The 17,025-nt window shown below is 44.3% G+C and overlaps 1 protein-coding gene across 2 annotated transcripts in view; it reads left to right on the top strand.

The window, feature by feature from the left end:
• The first annotated feature begins 714 nt into the window (after positions 1-714).
• LOC120981019 (monocarboxylate transporter 2-like) overlaps positions 715-17,025 on the top strand; it is a 135,094-nt gene continuing 118,783 nt past the window's right edge. Inside the window, exon 1 of one of the 2 annotated variants that reach the window (XM_040410488.1) lies at positions 715-736. The gene's annotated coding sequence lies outside the window, so the exon portion shown is untranslated. Of the gene's footprint in view, positions 737-2,577; positions 2,698-17,025 lie in introns of those variants that run through there. The other variant, XM_040410480.1, reaches the window with a different exon arrangement.

Below are 17,025 nucleotides of genomic sequence, written 5' to 3'. Positions count from 1 at the left end.
CTGTTTGCAAAAACTAAATCTGTGTCACCAAGGAAGATTAATTATGTTGAATAATAAAGCCACACCTGGCTGTATGTGTACCTGAAGGAGGTGCATTTACTTGGGGTGTCGCTCTCTCTACGTCTTGTATTCACTCTCTCTTTTCCTTTCTTCAATCTCTTTTCTCTCCTCTTTCTCTCTCCCTCATTTCTCTCTTTACCTTTTTCTTTCTCACATTTCTTCCCTCTCTTTCACTCTTCTCTCTCTTTCTTGCCTCTTGTTATGCTTCCTCTTTCACTCTTCTCTCCTCTATTTATTCTTGCTTTCTCTCCCTATTTCTTCTTCATCTTTCACTCTCTATGCTCTGTCTTTCTCACCCTCCTTTCTTGCTTCTCTTTCTTCCTCTCTCACTCAGTTCAGGGAGAGAAGCTGACATTGTGAACGGATTTAAAAGAAAGCTATAGCCATATGGTAGTTTTGCAACGTCTTTTCTCCTCCTGCAGTACCTGAGGAAGGATGGAAAGCAGCTGCTCCCGTCTTTACAGTCAGGGAATGATGTTTGTTTAGCGCTGCTGAGTATTTTGATCAGAGGAAGTACACTTGTTTTAGCTGTTGAACTGAACAAATAACACCAAATACACATTCTATTGTATAATTGTATTACTTTTATGCATCTCCAGAGGCAATGCTGTACTTATGTTCATAATTCAATGAGAACATAACCAACCCTGTGACCGTACTCAGTACTGCAGCCCAGGTAAGTAGCCATCTGTATAAATGATTCTATTGGGCACATTTCCTCTGGAAAAAGGTCTAATATAACATGTTATATTAAAATAGGTTTTAAACAAATCCATATATATCCAGGTGTCTGCTCTTGTATAAGGGCCACTATGTAATACCTAAGGCAAATTGTAGCAAGTGCATGGTGTTACCATTCCAGCAGTGTTTGACACCCGGGGCGGGTCCTTTCTCTGGCACCCCCAATACCTAACCACATACCTCCTACATCCAGGGACATCTCCTGCCATGCAGACCTTCTCTTTCCTCTTCTCCTCCATTTGACCCAAACTAAAAGCTAAATACTCACCTGAGCTTGCTCGCAGAGGAAGGCGCGCACACTTCACTGTGCTGCTGCGTCCCAGCACAGGCGCGCGCAATGGCGTTATCATGCACACCTGCGTCGGGATTTCATTACCGCATAGGCCTCAGGCCTATGCGCTCCCTTACCCCGCTGCAGTATGTGGGCGTCAGCACTCCAGCAATGAGCGCTTCCATCTGTATTGATGGAAGCGCTCATTGCTTCTGGCACCCCCCTGACAGCCGGCACTGGGGCAGACCGCACCCCCCACACTCCTTCCCCCCCAGGCACACCACTGCATTTCAAGTATATATATCAATGATGCCAATGCTTGCACTATTTTCAGGGTGCTTTCTTCTTATCCTAATGTAACACAAGTACAATGTTCCTATTTGTAAGTAGAACCCCCAACAGTGCTGTATCTTAATGCATGCTCATTAAGAAACTTGAGCTGAAAATAGAGTAAATAAGGTTGGCACGCTTCCTAAAGGAACAGCTGTATGATATTTTAAAAAAAATGGTAGAATAAAACTAATGGCAAGTACAATTATTGGAGGTTTACTTTTTTCTTTTTGCTTTGCACAATATAATAACAGAAATGAGACATTTTGAGGTATCAAACATTTAAATACTGTATGAAATATGCCTGTAAGAAAAATTTTTATATTTCCGCTAATGCATTATATACTGGGCAATATAAGGGGCAACAAGTTTTCTCACTTCAGCAAATAGCATCTATCATGTAGAGAAAGGTAATACAAGGCACTTACTAATGTATTGTGATTGTCCATATTGCCTCCTTTGCCGGCTGGATTCATTTTTTCATCACATTATACACTGCTCGTTTCCATGGTTATGACCGCACTGCAATTCATCAGTGGTGGTCGTGCTTGCACACTACAGGAAAAAGCACCAGCCTATGTGCGCCCCCACTGTCCTGGCCACTAGAGAGGCCAGTGCTTTTTCCTATAATGTGTAAGAATGACCACCAATAATGGACTGCAGGGTGGTCATAACCATGGAAATGAGCAGTGTATAATGCGATGGAAAAATGAATCCAGCCAGCAAAGGACACAATATGGACAATCACAATACATTAGTAAGTGCCTTGTATTAACTTTCTCTACATGATAAATGCCACTTGCTGAAGTGACAAAGCCCCTTTAAATCTGACATGTTGCTTATATGTCTTTCTTGTAGGTTTCCACGGCCATGGAGTGTGAAGAGGCGATTAGATTGTGGGCAGTGTCTGATCTGACTACAGTTTTTGTACAGCATTATACATAATGTACATAAACACATTTACAGTTTCTGTTTGCCCTCTATCATATCTGTCATGCAGTGCTTATTTCCAATTTATACTTTTGATACGAAGAAGGATTTTGGTTAGGTTGACGTCAAGACATGTTTGAGAAAAGTGCTCTGAAGGCCAGAGAGAGAGCCAGCATCTGCAGGATGAGCTCCAACCGCTCCTAACCCCTCCCAGTTCCTCCGAGCAGCCGGATCATTGTCCGCCTCCTCCTCCTAAAACATTGCAAACGTCAGTGAAACACTCTAGAGTATCCATTCATTCATACAAAAAAAAAAAAAAACGATTTAAAAAGCAAGACGTGAGTAGGAATTCCACCATTACTCAGGTAACCAGATTGAGCTTATTTTTCTTCTGTTGTCATATGATGTGTGTTCAGATTTAACCTACAGTCTGCTTTCTCCTATACAACACCATGGAAATATTAATGTGCAGTGTAATAATAGTCTTTGGCTGGTTATTCACGTTGCTTGTCTGTCTTTGATGTTCCCTTGTGAAGCATTTTCTAAATTGAAACTTAGTAAATGTGGCTATGCAAGAGTGCTCTGACTGTGCTGTGAAATATCTCTGTGCCCTACATTGAGGAGGGCGGTGAGCGTCTTCCCTGCTGCCAGCATAGAGGAATCAATGTGTCATTGTGACGTAGAATAGCCTACACACGCTCTCACCCTGCCATGTTTACACTCACTATGGATGAACGAATTCACCGAGTATACTATAGAACTACCTCCAAATGTGATGAACCCATTCACGTCCATCACTAACCAACTACAAGCAAATATTCAGGATTTGTTGTGCGCCATAATCATCCTTCATTTAGAATAATCTTTGGCACTCTGTGCTCTATGCCTGGTTTAGTTAGTATGTAAACGGTAAAAAAAGACCTTGGGTACTCATTGTACAGTATGTTCTGCTTATGCAATGCACAAGAAAATATGCGACCATATGGTATCATCAAATCTGCTGTTCAGGGGTTGAGAACTGCATGAGGATCTGGTATTTCAGCTGTAATGGATGTAGTACATTAGTGGGAAGCATGGCACCGTTTTGCTTGGTTAATCATACCCTTCTGTAGGATAATCAAATGCAGCTTTCAGACAGCATGCCAATGAAACAACAGAACCAGATTGCATCAGAGATACAAGCCCGCGGATCACACGTGTCTAAAGATTCTGTATAAGAGAGCTCCAAGATAGTGACCTAATAGAACAGTATTGCTTCTTTTATATGAATGGTTCCTCTAAGTCACTGCCTCCCCCCTGGACTTTTCCAGATGTTATTCGGTATCAATAGGGAAGGGATGTAATTGGATTATTTGACAATGCTCAACACAAAAGGACTATTTCTTGTCGACATTAAAAACAAATCTGTACCAAATAAGAATTATTAACATAATATCATTACATACAATTATTATAGAATTGAATGGAGAACTATTCATATTCCTTTACAGTCTTTAGTAGGGGTACCTTTGCATTCCAGTCATGAGTCTAGTGGATAGCTTTGCATGCAAGCTGTTTTTCTCATTTTTAGCTTTTCAAAACTGCGCTCTGCCAAGTTCTAGCCTAGGGCAGGGATGGGCAAACTGCGGCTCTCCAGCTGTTGTTAAACTACAACTCCCAGTATGCCCAGTCTGCCTACAGCTAAAAGCCTACAGCAGGGCATGATGGGATTTGTAGTTTTACAACAGCTGGAGAGCAGCAGTTTCCCCATCCCTGGGCTAGGGGAACACTGGTTACGCAACAGCTGTTGCAGAATGGTGGTGATCCCATAGAAATTAATGGGATCGCAGTACAATCCAACACTGCTGGATTTTTTGCGACTTGCCCTGCAATCCTATTCATTTCTGTGGGATCACCACTACCCTACATTTCTGGCAACCAGCCCTTGCCTTATGAGGTCTAAGTCTGAATTAGATTTTGATCTGATGTGGCCACTACAGAGCACTGGGGATCTGCTCATATTAGGCAGTTTAGTTTGCTGCCCAATGTATAAAAAAATGTATGTATAAAAAGTAAAATTTCCCTGCACCATAAGAAGCACTTGACCATAGGACGCATTTAGGAGGCACATAGGATGCGGAATGCCCACGGAACGGCACCTGTGTATTACGGATCCGCAAATGCAGTCCACAATACGGCAACGGGGCGCACACGTTCGTGTGCAGGAGGACTTACTTTCTTGTATTTGAACCATTAATTGTTATCTTTCTATAAAATAAATCTTCCCTAGGGGTTAAACATTGTTTTACAGGCACTACCATATAAAATTAATGTGCTGGTCTTCTGCTTTTTTAGGGCTCGTTCACACGAACGTGTGAAGCCTGTGCCCGTGCTGTGGACCACAAATTGCGGTCCGCAATGCACGGGCACCGTCCGTGGGGCAGCCGCATAGGGATCGTGGACCCATTCACTTGAATGGGTCCGCGATCCCTCCGTTCCGCAAAAAGATAGAGCAGGTTCTATCTTTTTGCGATGTGGATGTACGGAACGTAACCCCAGGAAACACTCCGTAGTGCTTCCGTAGTGTTCTATTCCGTGTTTCTGTTCCGCATCTCCGGAATTGCGGACCCATTGAAGTGAATGTGTCCGCATCCGTGATGCGGAATGCACACGGAGCGGTGCCCGTGTATTGCGGATCCTCAAATGCGGTCCGCAATACGGCAACGGGCAGCACACGTTCGTGTAAACGAGCCCTTAGAGGAGAAACTTTCAAACTTTTATAGACTGCAGCATTCCTGGCTGATGATAATCACATGTTGTCTTTTATCACTTTAGAGGAGTATGGTATGCCGAGACCGGTTTCCCAGATTTTAAATTAACACGTTTACCATCTAAATATGAACAGAATTTCTGTTCCTGCAGATTTATATAAATGGAGGCAAAATTTACAAATTGCAAAGTTGAAGCATTATCAACAATACCTTACAGCTAATTATTCTAGGTGCACAACAATCAGATTATAATGATACAGTCAATGTGGCAAGGACAAACATATCAGATAGCCTGCAGCTATCAAGTGAATGTCATGGTGAAACTCATGTAATCCATGTAGGCGCGGAACTCTACTTGGAAAAGTCTGATTTTCACATTGCCCTTTTCTGCAAGAATGGAAACTGAGGGGTGAACAAACCAAACTGTAGAGAAAAAGACATGGATCGCGCATCCACATGCTATGCATTGCTCTATTCCTGCTGAGCATAATTAATAAAAATTAACACGAGGCAAGATTTAGACATTTTGATCAAAATGCATAGGCCCATTTACATCACAGTGTCCTCTTTTGAGTGGGTCCCTACACTAATTTAGCTCAGCACCATATGGCAACCATCAACACCGCAACACAGCACCTGCAGGCGTCGAGACCTAGTATCCTAACAGCACCCCTGGCACTGGGCCAACCAACCACAGGCACAGCACTACAGCACTGGCAGCCACCATGCAGCACCACGTGAACAGATCTCAAAACCTAACTTTTCTGAGACCAAGCAGGTGTTTACCTATTAAAGTGGTGAACAAGCACTGCCTCTCGATGCAAGATACCCCATTTTAATTTTTGTTATGGTAGGGTTCACTTCTATAATCCCTGATGGCATCATTGGGAAATTCTGATGGGGCACTACAGTTATCATACTAAACAGTTCCTGCTGTTTGTGATAAAAAATATCAGTCCGTGATCTTCAGGAGCGTAGCTAAAGGCTCATGGGCCCTGGTGCAAGAGTTCAGCTTGGGTCCGTTTCCCTCAGTTCTTTTTGGCTAGGGACAGGGAAGCACATAGCCTTCGTGCTGCCTGAGGCAAAAATTTAAATGGCACCAACCCCTCCCCCCCCCCCACATGCCAAATTCTTGACCTTACCTCTTCTCTCCAGCCAGAGGTGTAACTTGACCAGCATGCACTTTCTATAATACCAGTGTCTTCTTATGCGGCACAGGGTCTTTGGGCCCCCTCAGGCTCCTGGGCCCGATCGCGACTGTTACCTCTGCACCCGCTATAGCTACGCCCCTGGTGATATTCAATATTCTAGAGTATGAAATAATTTTCAGTTTTACATTTTTATAGCTACATTTTTTTTAGTTTGTACCTAACTTTCTTGCCTCATAATCAGCAATATATTGACTCAGCACACACACCTAAAGGCACAAAACCTGAATAACTGAAGGTTAGATTTTCCACCGCTCTTTCAACTCTGTATTGTTGTATTGTGAGATGTCAAACGTAAAACTTCACATGCCTCCTTGACTGTCGGTACAAATGCTATCATACAAAGTATTCAAGTTCATGGTATGGTTACCTGCTCTGTCTGTAAAGTAGTAGAAAAACTATTCATTTCATGCATTCCTTCATACAATTGATATGTTATAGAGAATCATTCTCCTCTTCTGAAATGTCTGCTTCATAGTAAATACTTATATTTCCCAGGATGTAACAATTCCGATGCATCTTTTCTTACAACTCTGCATTGTACTGTTCCACCTACAAATATATCAATAGAGTGGCCACTGGGTGGTGCTAGTTGGGGTTTTGCCCCTACACACCAGTGGCGTACATAGAGAAGTAAGGGCCCCCTAGCAAGGATCAAACCAGGCCCCCACACAGGACAGAAGGATTTCTGCCTGAACCCTTTTCAAAGAACCTTGGGCCATTTTTCCACTGCCTCATTTGCTAAAAGTTGGTCCTTTAGGCCTCTTTCACACTGGCGTCGTGTGTGAGGGCTGGACAAGATGCGAGTGCGTTGCGAGAAAATGCACGATTTTTCCGCGCGACTGCAAAGCGTTTTAATGCGTTTTGCACGCGCGTGAGAAAAATCAGCATGTTTGGTACCCAGACCCGAACTTTTTCACAGAAGTTCGGGTTTGGGATCGGTGTTGTGTAGATTTTATTATTTCCCTTACAACATGGTTATAAGGGAAAATAACAGAATGCTTAGTAAAATGTCCATTAAGGGGTTAAAAATAGTAAACAAATTTAACTCACCCCATCCACTTGATCATGTAGCGGATATCCTCTTATTTCTACTTTCTTTAGGACCTGGCTAAAGGACCTATGATGACGTCACTGCGCCCATCACATGGTCCATCATGGACCATACGTAATTTGTCATGGAGCTAATATTTTTTTTTTATTCGGCAAAGCAGTCAGTTAGCCAGTTATCTAGTTATATATTTCTAAGTAGAATAAGAGAGGGCTAACACAATGCAAATAAAATTTGTTCTAAAATAATTTATTGTTAAAAGCTGTAACTGTTGACTGTTTCTTCTACTACTTTACAGACAGGGCAGGTAATCAATCATACCATTAACGTGAATACTTTGTATTCGCAGTGACATTCAGGAAGGCAGTGGAAGTTTTATCTCACCATGATGCCACATTGGTTTACAATCGATTCATATTTTTTACGGATCGCATACAGACCCATTCATTTCTATGGGTTGGCAAAAAAATTAAGACATCACACGGATATCATTTGTGTGCTGTCCGTATCTATGTGGCTGTTCCACAAATTATAGAACATGTCCTGTTCTTGTCTGTTTTGCAGACAAGAATGGGAATTTTCACTAATGAGAGTGAGAAAATTGTGGAATGCACACGGCTGGTATCCATATTTTGTTTTCAGTGGTTTGCGAACCACAAAATGAATATGGTTGTCTGCATGAGGCCTTAGAGCAATATAGAGCTGAAAGAAGGGTGGAAAACTTTTAGGGTGCAGCCACGTGGTCAGGTTTCTGAATGCAGTTTTGCGAGGCAAAATCAGAAGTGGATCATAAAAGCAGAGAAAGTATAAAGGACAGATATGGCTTCTCCTATTTTTTGAATCCACTCCTGGTTTTGGTTAATTAAATGAAGTGGCTCACTGCTGATAGTGGGTGGTACGGTGCTACAAACTAAAAATTGAGGACGTCCCACCTCAATATAACAAGTAAATGTAAAAATAAAGAAGCGAGCACTCACTCTATGGCAAATACTCAGATTTAATGATAAAATGTCAATTAATACAATTTAAAATACAATAGAATAAAATTAATAACATATAATGTATATAAAAAATTGATGGTCGACCATATACACTCACCTAAAGAATTATTAGGAACACCTGTTCTATTTCTCATTAATGCAATTATCTAGTCAACCAATCACATGGCAGTTGCTTCAATGCATTTAGGGGTGTGGTCCTGGTCAAGACAATCTCCTGAACTCCAAACTGAATGTCAGAATGGGAAAGAAAGGTGATTTAAGCAATTTTGAGCGTGGCATGGTTGTTGATGCCAGACGGGCCGGTCTGAGTATTTCACAATCTGCTTAGTTACTGAGATTTTCACGCACAACCATTTCTAGGGTTTACAAAGAATGGTGTGAAAAGGGAAAAACATCCAGTATGCGGCAGTCCTGTGGGCAAAAATGCCTTGTGGATGCTAGAGGTCAGAGGAGAATGGGCCGACTGATTCAAGATGATAGAAGAGCAACGTTGACTGAAATAACCACTCGTTACAACCGAGGTATGCAGCAAAGCATTTGTGAAGCCACAACACGCACAACCTTGAGGCGGATGGGCTACAACAGCAGAAGACCCCACCGGCTACCACTCATCTCCACTACAAATAAGAAAAAGAGTCTACAATTTGTACGAGCTCACCAAAATTGGACTGTTGAAGACTGGAAAAATGTTGCCTGGTCTGATGAGTCTCGATTTCTGTTGAGACATTCAAATGGTAGAGTCCGAATTTGGCGTAAACAGAATGAGAACATGTATCCATCCTCTGATGGCTACTTCCAGCAGGATAATGCACCATGTCACAAATCTCGAATCATTTCAAATTGGTTTCTTGAACATTACAATGAGTTCACTGTACTAAAATGGCCCCCACAGTCACCAGATCTCAACCCAATAGAGCATCTTTGGGATGTGGTGGAACGGGAGCTTCGTGCCCTGAATGTGCATCCCTCAAATCTCCATCATATGCAAGATGCTATCCTATCAATATGGGCCAACATTTCTAAAGAATGCTATCAGCACCTTGTTGAATCAATACCACATAGAATTAAGGCAGTTCTGAAGGCAAAAGGGGGTCCAACACCGTATTAGTATGGTGTTCCTAATAATTCTTTAGGTGAGTGTATATACCAACTACTTGGGATGTCGTATTACAGTTGAATAAAGCATAAATGGTACTCCAATGGTATCCTAGTGAAATAATATAATATAATATAATAATATAATATAATCATACAGATAAAGTGACAATGCAGTAGTGAATACAATGAAGAATATATATCATGTGATAAAATGAATAGATGTGTTCATAACACCAGAAACACAAGTGTATCTGTGCAAAAAAAGGTGATAAAAGGCATGTGCGCCTAAAAATAAAAAGGAAAAGGACGCCTGGTGGAGCCCTGCAATACACAGTAGTGCACGCTAATACGCTTATAATCCTTCCTGTAAAAATTAAGAGTTTTAGCAATAAGTCCACAGTCCAACCGCATCAAATACTCCAGCCGTTGTTTATACTCAGCCTATTAAATAGTGCGCTCATATGAGTAGTCTATAATCACTGCTTAACTCTCTCCTCGGTATAGAGGGTAATCCTTTCCAAGGAGTGAGGAGTCTTACCTCCTGTTAGTGCCGTGTTGCACGATCTCTTCCTTGGTCCGCTGTAAGAGCTTGGCTGGAGACGCCCCTCCGTGCTCACAGCTTTGCAGGCTATGACAATCCGGCCCAAATCTCGCGATACTATGAGTGGGACTACCGTCCGATCTCCGTACTCACTGTGTTAAGGGCGGTTCAATTGTCACAAGGTTGCAATGTTTAGTCCTTTGTCTTTATCTTTATAGCATGGCCATGCAAAAGGTCTTCTCTATGGAGGTTCCAGCAGAGTGTCTGATAGCCCAGACGCGTTTCGGGATGATTCCAATCCCTTCCTCAGTGGTGGGTGCAGCCACGTGGTCAGGTTTCTGAATGCAGACACCTGACCGTGTGGCTCTACCCTTAGTTATGCAAGTTTAGCATGTGTTTTTAGGTGCGTGGTCTAAAGTGGCACTGTACTTTGAACAAACTTTTGATTTGCTGCAGCCAAGATGATTGTCTCTAAATTGATGGTAGTCTCACGTTTGAAACCGTAGTGGATGGTGAGATATGGAGCCCAAAAGTCAAAAGTTCAAAACATTGTTGCCCTTTTGCTCGTCAGTGTATCAAAAGTTTAGATCAGTGGGAGTGCTGAGACACCCACCAATCACTATAATGAGGGAGAGAAGCGAGCACATATGGCACTCTCTCCTCGCTGCCTGACAGTAAGCGAGACGGACTCAATAGAAAACCTTGTGCAGCGAGAAGAGAGAGCGCGGGATTAGGACACTTCTCTCCCCTCATTTTAGAAATCAGTGGGGGCACAGCGCTCAGAGCCCAACCAATTTATTGCTATCCCCTATTCACAAGACAGGGGATAACTATTAGATCGGTGGGAGTCCTACCACTGGTACCGCAACCGATCATGAGACTGGGGGCCTCGTACCTCGTGGAGCCCCCCAAAATGAACGGAGGGGTTGGATGGGCATGCATACAGCTGCTTTATTCATTTCTATTGGAATTCTGGAGAGAGCTGAAGACAGCGCTGGGCTATCTCCAGAACTCCCATAGAAATGAATGGAACAGCTGCATGCACTCCTGACCGGCCACCCTGTTGTTGTGAGTGGTGGAGGTCCCAGCGGTAGGACCCCCAGCAATCTAATAGTTATACCCAGGGATGCACCACCAATGAGGCCAGGTGAGGTAATCCCCTCAGGCAGCACCAGGTAGGGGCAAGCGGGGGGCAGCAGAAGGGCCATGGGCAATGAGCTCTTTTATTGTGGCAAAGGGGTTAGGTTAAGAAATTGGCACGGGGGGGGGTGCCGTTTCAGTTTTCGCCTCAGGCAGCAGAAAAGCTAGGTGCACCCCTGGTTATTCCCTTTACTATGATGGGGAAACACTTGATATAACTGATATAACTTATAACTTGATGGAACTTATGACAGAAAACTCTGCAACAAATCCGCATGAGTTACATGTGGATTTCTTGCAGATTTGGTGACAGGTTTGCCATGGGTTTCACAATATCATTTGCAAAGGGCAAAATCCATGGTAGAAACCATTAGCATTAATTGACATGCTGTGGATTTAAAATCCACACAGCAGATCATTTTACACCACACATATATTTTTTTTTTGCAGCAAGTGGATGACACTTCTCATATTCTCATCCACTTTGCTGCTAGTGTAAAATGCTGGTGAATTCTCAGAATTTAGAGGCACATTTATTAAGACTGGCGCTTTAGAAGCTGGCGGTGGATCCGCAGAAGTTATGAGGAGGCGCAGGTTGAGCTGTCTTGTATTTAGGCCGTTTTCTATGCCTAAGGGCTTGTTCACACGACCCTATGCCTTTTTCTGTGTTTTGCGGACAATTTTTCACGGATCCGTTGATCCGTTTTTTGTTTCCATTGTGTTTCCGTTTCTGTTCCGTTTTTCCGTATGGCATATACAGTATACAGTAATTACATAGAAAAAAATTGGACTGGGCATAACATTTACAATAGATGGTTCCGCTAAAACGGAACGGATACGGAAGACATACGGATGCATTTCCGTATGTGTCTTTTTTTTGCGGACCCATTAACTTGAATGGAGCCACGGAACGTGATTTGCAGACAATAATAGGACAAGATTCAAAATGTAGCGGAACGGCAATGCAGATTTATGGAAACGGAATTACGGAGTACATTCTGTTTTTTTTGCGGACCCATAGAAATTAATAGTTCCGTATACGGACCGTATACGGAAAGCAAAAAATGTTTGTGTGAACGAGCCCGAAAACAGGCGTAGAAAAGGGTATATCAGACAGGCCTACCGGCCCGTCACCTTCCACGCCCACAATTTTAGGCCTGGCGTGAGCAGGGAGAAGTAGCACTACCTCTAAAGCCTCATGCAGACATCAGTGTTTTACGGACGTGCGCTGTGTTCATGGATCCATCACGCCTATTATAGTCTATTGGTCCGTTAAAACCCACAATGCCACCCATGTTGCATCCGTATTTCACAGATCATTAACAAGAGATTCTTTGAAAATTATTTTTCAGCTGTTGAGTGTTAATGAAACACAGATGCAACACGGACAGCAAAAAACGGACCCACAAACCCAACACGGATCTGTCACGGGAGAAAACACGGATTGAACACGGTCCGTGTTACCACTGATCCAAAACTGACACGGACGTCTGCATGAGGCATAATTTAGGTGTATTTGAGCTACAAATGTAATCGTGCACTTTAGAATAACACCACAAGGCTTGTAAAAATGCCTGCAGTTTAAATGTTTTTTAATGGTGTATTTTACGTGCCATTTTAGTAGTGGTTTTTATTAAGAGTCATTTTGTACAAGTGTTTTTCCAGGCTTATTTTAAGTTGAAAAATCACACATATCGGTTCTTCAGGTCTGTAATATAACTCCTACAGCAAGTACAGGGGTTGTAGATGATCAGCAAAAGCAGTACCACACTGGTCTGTATGTTATGCGTGGTATTGCAGCTCGGCTTCATTAATGTCAAAGGAGCTGAGTTGCCGTACCAGACACAACCCATGGAAAGATTGGTTGCTGTTTCTGTACAAAAACAACATTGATATTGAATCCTTTCCAACTCCTTTAACTTCCCTAAGGCCCCTTATAGACGAGCGAGTTTTCCGCGCGGATGCAATGCATGATGCGAACGCATTGCGCCACACTGAATCCGAACCCATTCATTTCAATAGTCTGTGTACATGAGCGTTGTTTTTCACGCATCACTTGCACGTTGCATGAAAATCGCAGCATGTTCTATATTCTGCATTTTTCACGCTGCCCATAGAAGTGAATGGGGCGGCGTGAAAAACGCCTTGCATCCGCAAGCAAGTGCGGATGCGATGCGTTTTTCACTGATAGTTGCTAAGAGATGTTGTTTGTAAACATTCAGTTTTCTATCAATGCGCATTTCACCCACACGATAAAAACGAAACAACTGAACGCAATCGCAAACAAAACTGACTGAATTTGCTGGCGAAATGGTGCGAGTTTTCCTGAACGCGCCCTGAACGCTTTCGGACCTAATCCGTATTGTTCGTGTGCAAGAGACATCTTCCCCATCAGTGTCTTCCTTCCTTCTCTCAGAATCTTACAAGGGGTCGGCTGGGACGGGAAAGCGTGTATCATCTGGGCCAGTCCCTAAGTAGAAGTTCAGGGCCACCTGGCCTAGTAATTTGAATAGTTTTCAACATGTGCTTCACTGGAATCGTTAATTTCTAACGATAATTTGTTTTCCCTTAGTCCTAACAGCAGCACAGATGGGGTTAACTGCCCCCCGTGGACTGGTAGGACCGGCGGAATTTTTAATGAGCCTAAAGAATAACCAATAGAAGAACTCCAGCTCCCTTAAAGGGAGGGGTTCGCCCCCCAGCCCACCGTGTCTATAACAAGAAAGTACTTTTAGGGTGGGAAAATTTGTGTGCTTCCCTTAGGACTAAGGGAAAACAAATTATCGTTAGAAATTAACGATTCCCTTACGTCCTACCAGCAGCACAGATGGGGAGATAGCAAGAAGACTCCCCTAGGGAGGGTCCTCATGCTCGGCAGAAGTAAGGACTGTCTGCCCAAAGGCCGAAAACTCTGTTACCTTAGCATCTATTCTATAATGGGAGATGAAGGTTGATTCAGAGCTCCAGGAAGCTGCCTTACAGATCAACTCTAGGGGGAGAAGACTTCTCTCCGCGACAGAGGTAGCTACGGCCCTTGTAGAATGGGCCCTCACAAACTCTGGAGGATCTAAGGATTGGGAGGTAAAAGCTTCCCTAATGGCTTCCTTGACCAAGCGACTAATAGTAGTTTTAGACGCCTTACGGCCTTTAGACTTACCGGCAAACAGGATGAAGAGGTTCTCATCTATCCTGAATTCTTTGGATCTATCCACATAGATCTGGAGGCATCTCGATATATCCAGTGGATGTCGGACTGGAACATCAGAGGAGGAGGCAGAGAATAATACAGGTAGAGAGATTACCTGATTGATATTTTGAAAGGTTGGAACGTTAGGTCTAAAATAAGGTAGAAATTTTAGAAGGACCCTATCCTGTAAGAACATGGTGTATGGGTGTAAAGCGAAGAAAGCTTGCAGCTCCGAAATTCTTTTGGCTGAGGTTATGGCCAGAAGAAAGACCACCTTGAGTGTTAGAAATTTAAAGCTTGCCTCCTCCAAGGGTTCAAAGGGGGGGAATGCTAACCCCCTGAGAACAACTGACAAATCCCATTGAGGAACGGGTTTCAGTATTGTAGGCTTCAATCTTTCCGCTCCCTTAAGGAAGCGTTTGATGAGCGGGTCCCGAGAATATGGCCTTATGAGACAGGCCGAAATGGCAAAAACTTGGAATTTCAGGGTAGATGGGGAGAGAACTCTGTCTATCCCGTCCTGAAGGAATTGTAAGATCGCTGAGAGGGGCGGACCTGCAGACGCCACCTGGTTGGAGCTACACCAAAAGGTGAAGATCCTCATGATCCGGGAGTAGGTCTTCTTGGTAGACTCTGCTCTGGAATACGACAAAGTTCTCAGGACCGACTCAGAGAGCCCATCCACTCCGGGAAGGGACTGATCAACCTCCAGGCTGTCAGGTTGAATCTGTGCAGATCTGGGCAGAGATGAGTGTCCCACGACACCAGGGTCTGCTCCAAGGGGAGTCTACAATATTGTCCCCCGACTCACCTGAATGAGCTGGGTAAACCAGGACCTCCTGGGCCAAAATGGTATGATGGCTATTACCGAGGCCTGATCCTCACGGATTTTCATCAATACCCTCGGAATCATGGAAAAAGGAGGGAAGATGTACGCCAGCCTGAATCTCCACGGTATTGTCAGAGCATCTATCGCCAGGGGGTTGTCCTCCCTGTATAGGGAACAGAATCTCTGTACCTTGGCGTTGAACCTGGTTGCCATGAGATCCACCTCTGGCATAAACCATCTCAGGACTAGTTGTTTGAAGATCTCCGGATGCAGTGACCATTCAATGGTCGGTAAGCCGCGACTTAGGCGGTCCGCGATGATGTTGAGGGAGCCTCGGATGTGAGTGGCGGATAGATGGGATAGGTTCAGCTCTGCCCACTGCAGAATTACCCCAATCTCTGAAAGAAGGGGTAAGGATCTTGTCCCTCCCTGCTTGTTTATGTAAAGCACGGCAGTCATGTTGTCTGACTGGACTTTCACTGCTTTGCCCCGAATCTGAGGGGCGAAGTGAAGGAGGGCTAGCCGGATAGCACGCATCTCGCGGAGATTCGAAGAAAGATGCCGCTCCTGAGGAGACCAAGATCCCCGAACTGGGGATCTGTCTAGATGGGCGCCCCAGCCTACAAGGGACGCGTCCGTAGTCAATATGAGCCAAACTGGTTGGGTCATAGACTTCCCTTCTGGTAGATGGAACCACCACCTGAGGGAATTTCGGGTGAAGAGGTCGGAGGTGCCATAAAGCCCAAGGGACTGCATCCGCAGCCGCTAACATGAGCCCCAACATCTTCATGAGGGTCCGTATAGAGACTCATCGTGGTACGTAAAGGTCCTGAATCCGCGTTCTTCTTTCTGGCGTCAACTGGAGGGACATCTCCAGAGAGTCTATCATGAATCCTAGATAATGGATAGAAGTTGAAGGGCTCACGTTCGACTTCTGCCAGTTGATAATCCAGCCTAGGTGGAGCAGAAAGGAAATTGCAACATGAAGATGAAGGGAAAGTAGAGGGACCGAAGGGGCTAGAAGAAGCCAATCGTCCAGGTAAGGGACAATGGTCAGACCCTGGAGTCTCAGAGCTGCCACCACCGATACTACCCCTTTGGTGAAGATAAGGGGGGCAGATGAGATTCCGAAGGGAAGGGCGGCAAATTGAAAATGCCTGCACACTCCTGAAATCTGGACCGCGATCCTGAGAAATTTCCAGGAGGAAGGATGGATCGGGATGTGGAGGTAAGCATCCTTGAGGTCCAGAGTAGCCATCACATCCCCAAGGCTGAGGAGATGGCTGACTGACCTTATGGTTTCCATGCGGAACCTGGTTCTCCTTACGAAACGATTGAGGAATCTCAAATCTATGATCATCTGAAGATCTCCTGTCTTTTTGGGTACCAGAAATACTGGAGAATAAATCCCTAGACCATTCTCCCCTGCCAGTACCTCCTCCAGGGCTCCCTTGGACAGGTAGTCCTGGATATAGGACTCTATGATCCTCTATCTGATCGGCGAAAAATTGCGCGTAGCAATGAATCTTCCTGGGGGGAGAGAAACGAGGTCTATTAGATAGCCCGTAGCTACTATACTTTTGACCCAGGGATCTGAGATTTCCTGGGCCCATACATGTTTGAAAAAGGAAAGACGCCCCCCTACGGGGAGGTAAGGGAGGAGTACGGGAAAATCTAGAGGCGTAACGACAGGGGTAGCAGGGTTTATCCAAGAGCCTCTGGGAGGCCCATAGTCAGGAGGGCTTTGCCTCCCTGGTGGGTTTACGGGAGCGTCTAGAAAACTTTCTAGACGGCCCCCCCCAGTCTCTACGTCCAGCCTGCTGTCCTGGTCGGCCCCCACAAGCTTGTCTACCCCTGCCCCGAAAAGGCTGTTGGGGGAGACTCTTTC

The sequence above is a fragment of the Bufo bufo genome, chromosome 1, assembly GCF_905171765.1.
Source record: "Bufo bufo chromosome 1, aBufBuf1.1, whole genome shotgun sequence".
Classification (NCBI taxonomy): Eukaryota; Metazoa; Chordata; class Amphibia; order Anura; family Bufonidae; genus Bufo; species Bufo bufo.
The sequence above is the reverse complement of the archived record's forward strand: the minus strand, read 5'-3'. Positions and strand labels throughout refer to the sequence as shown.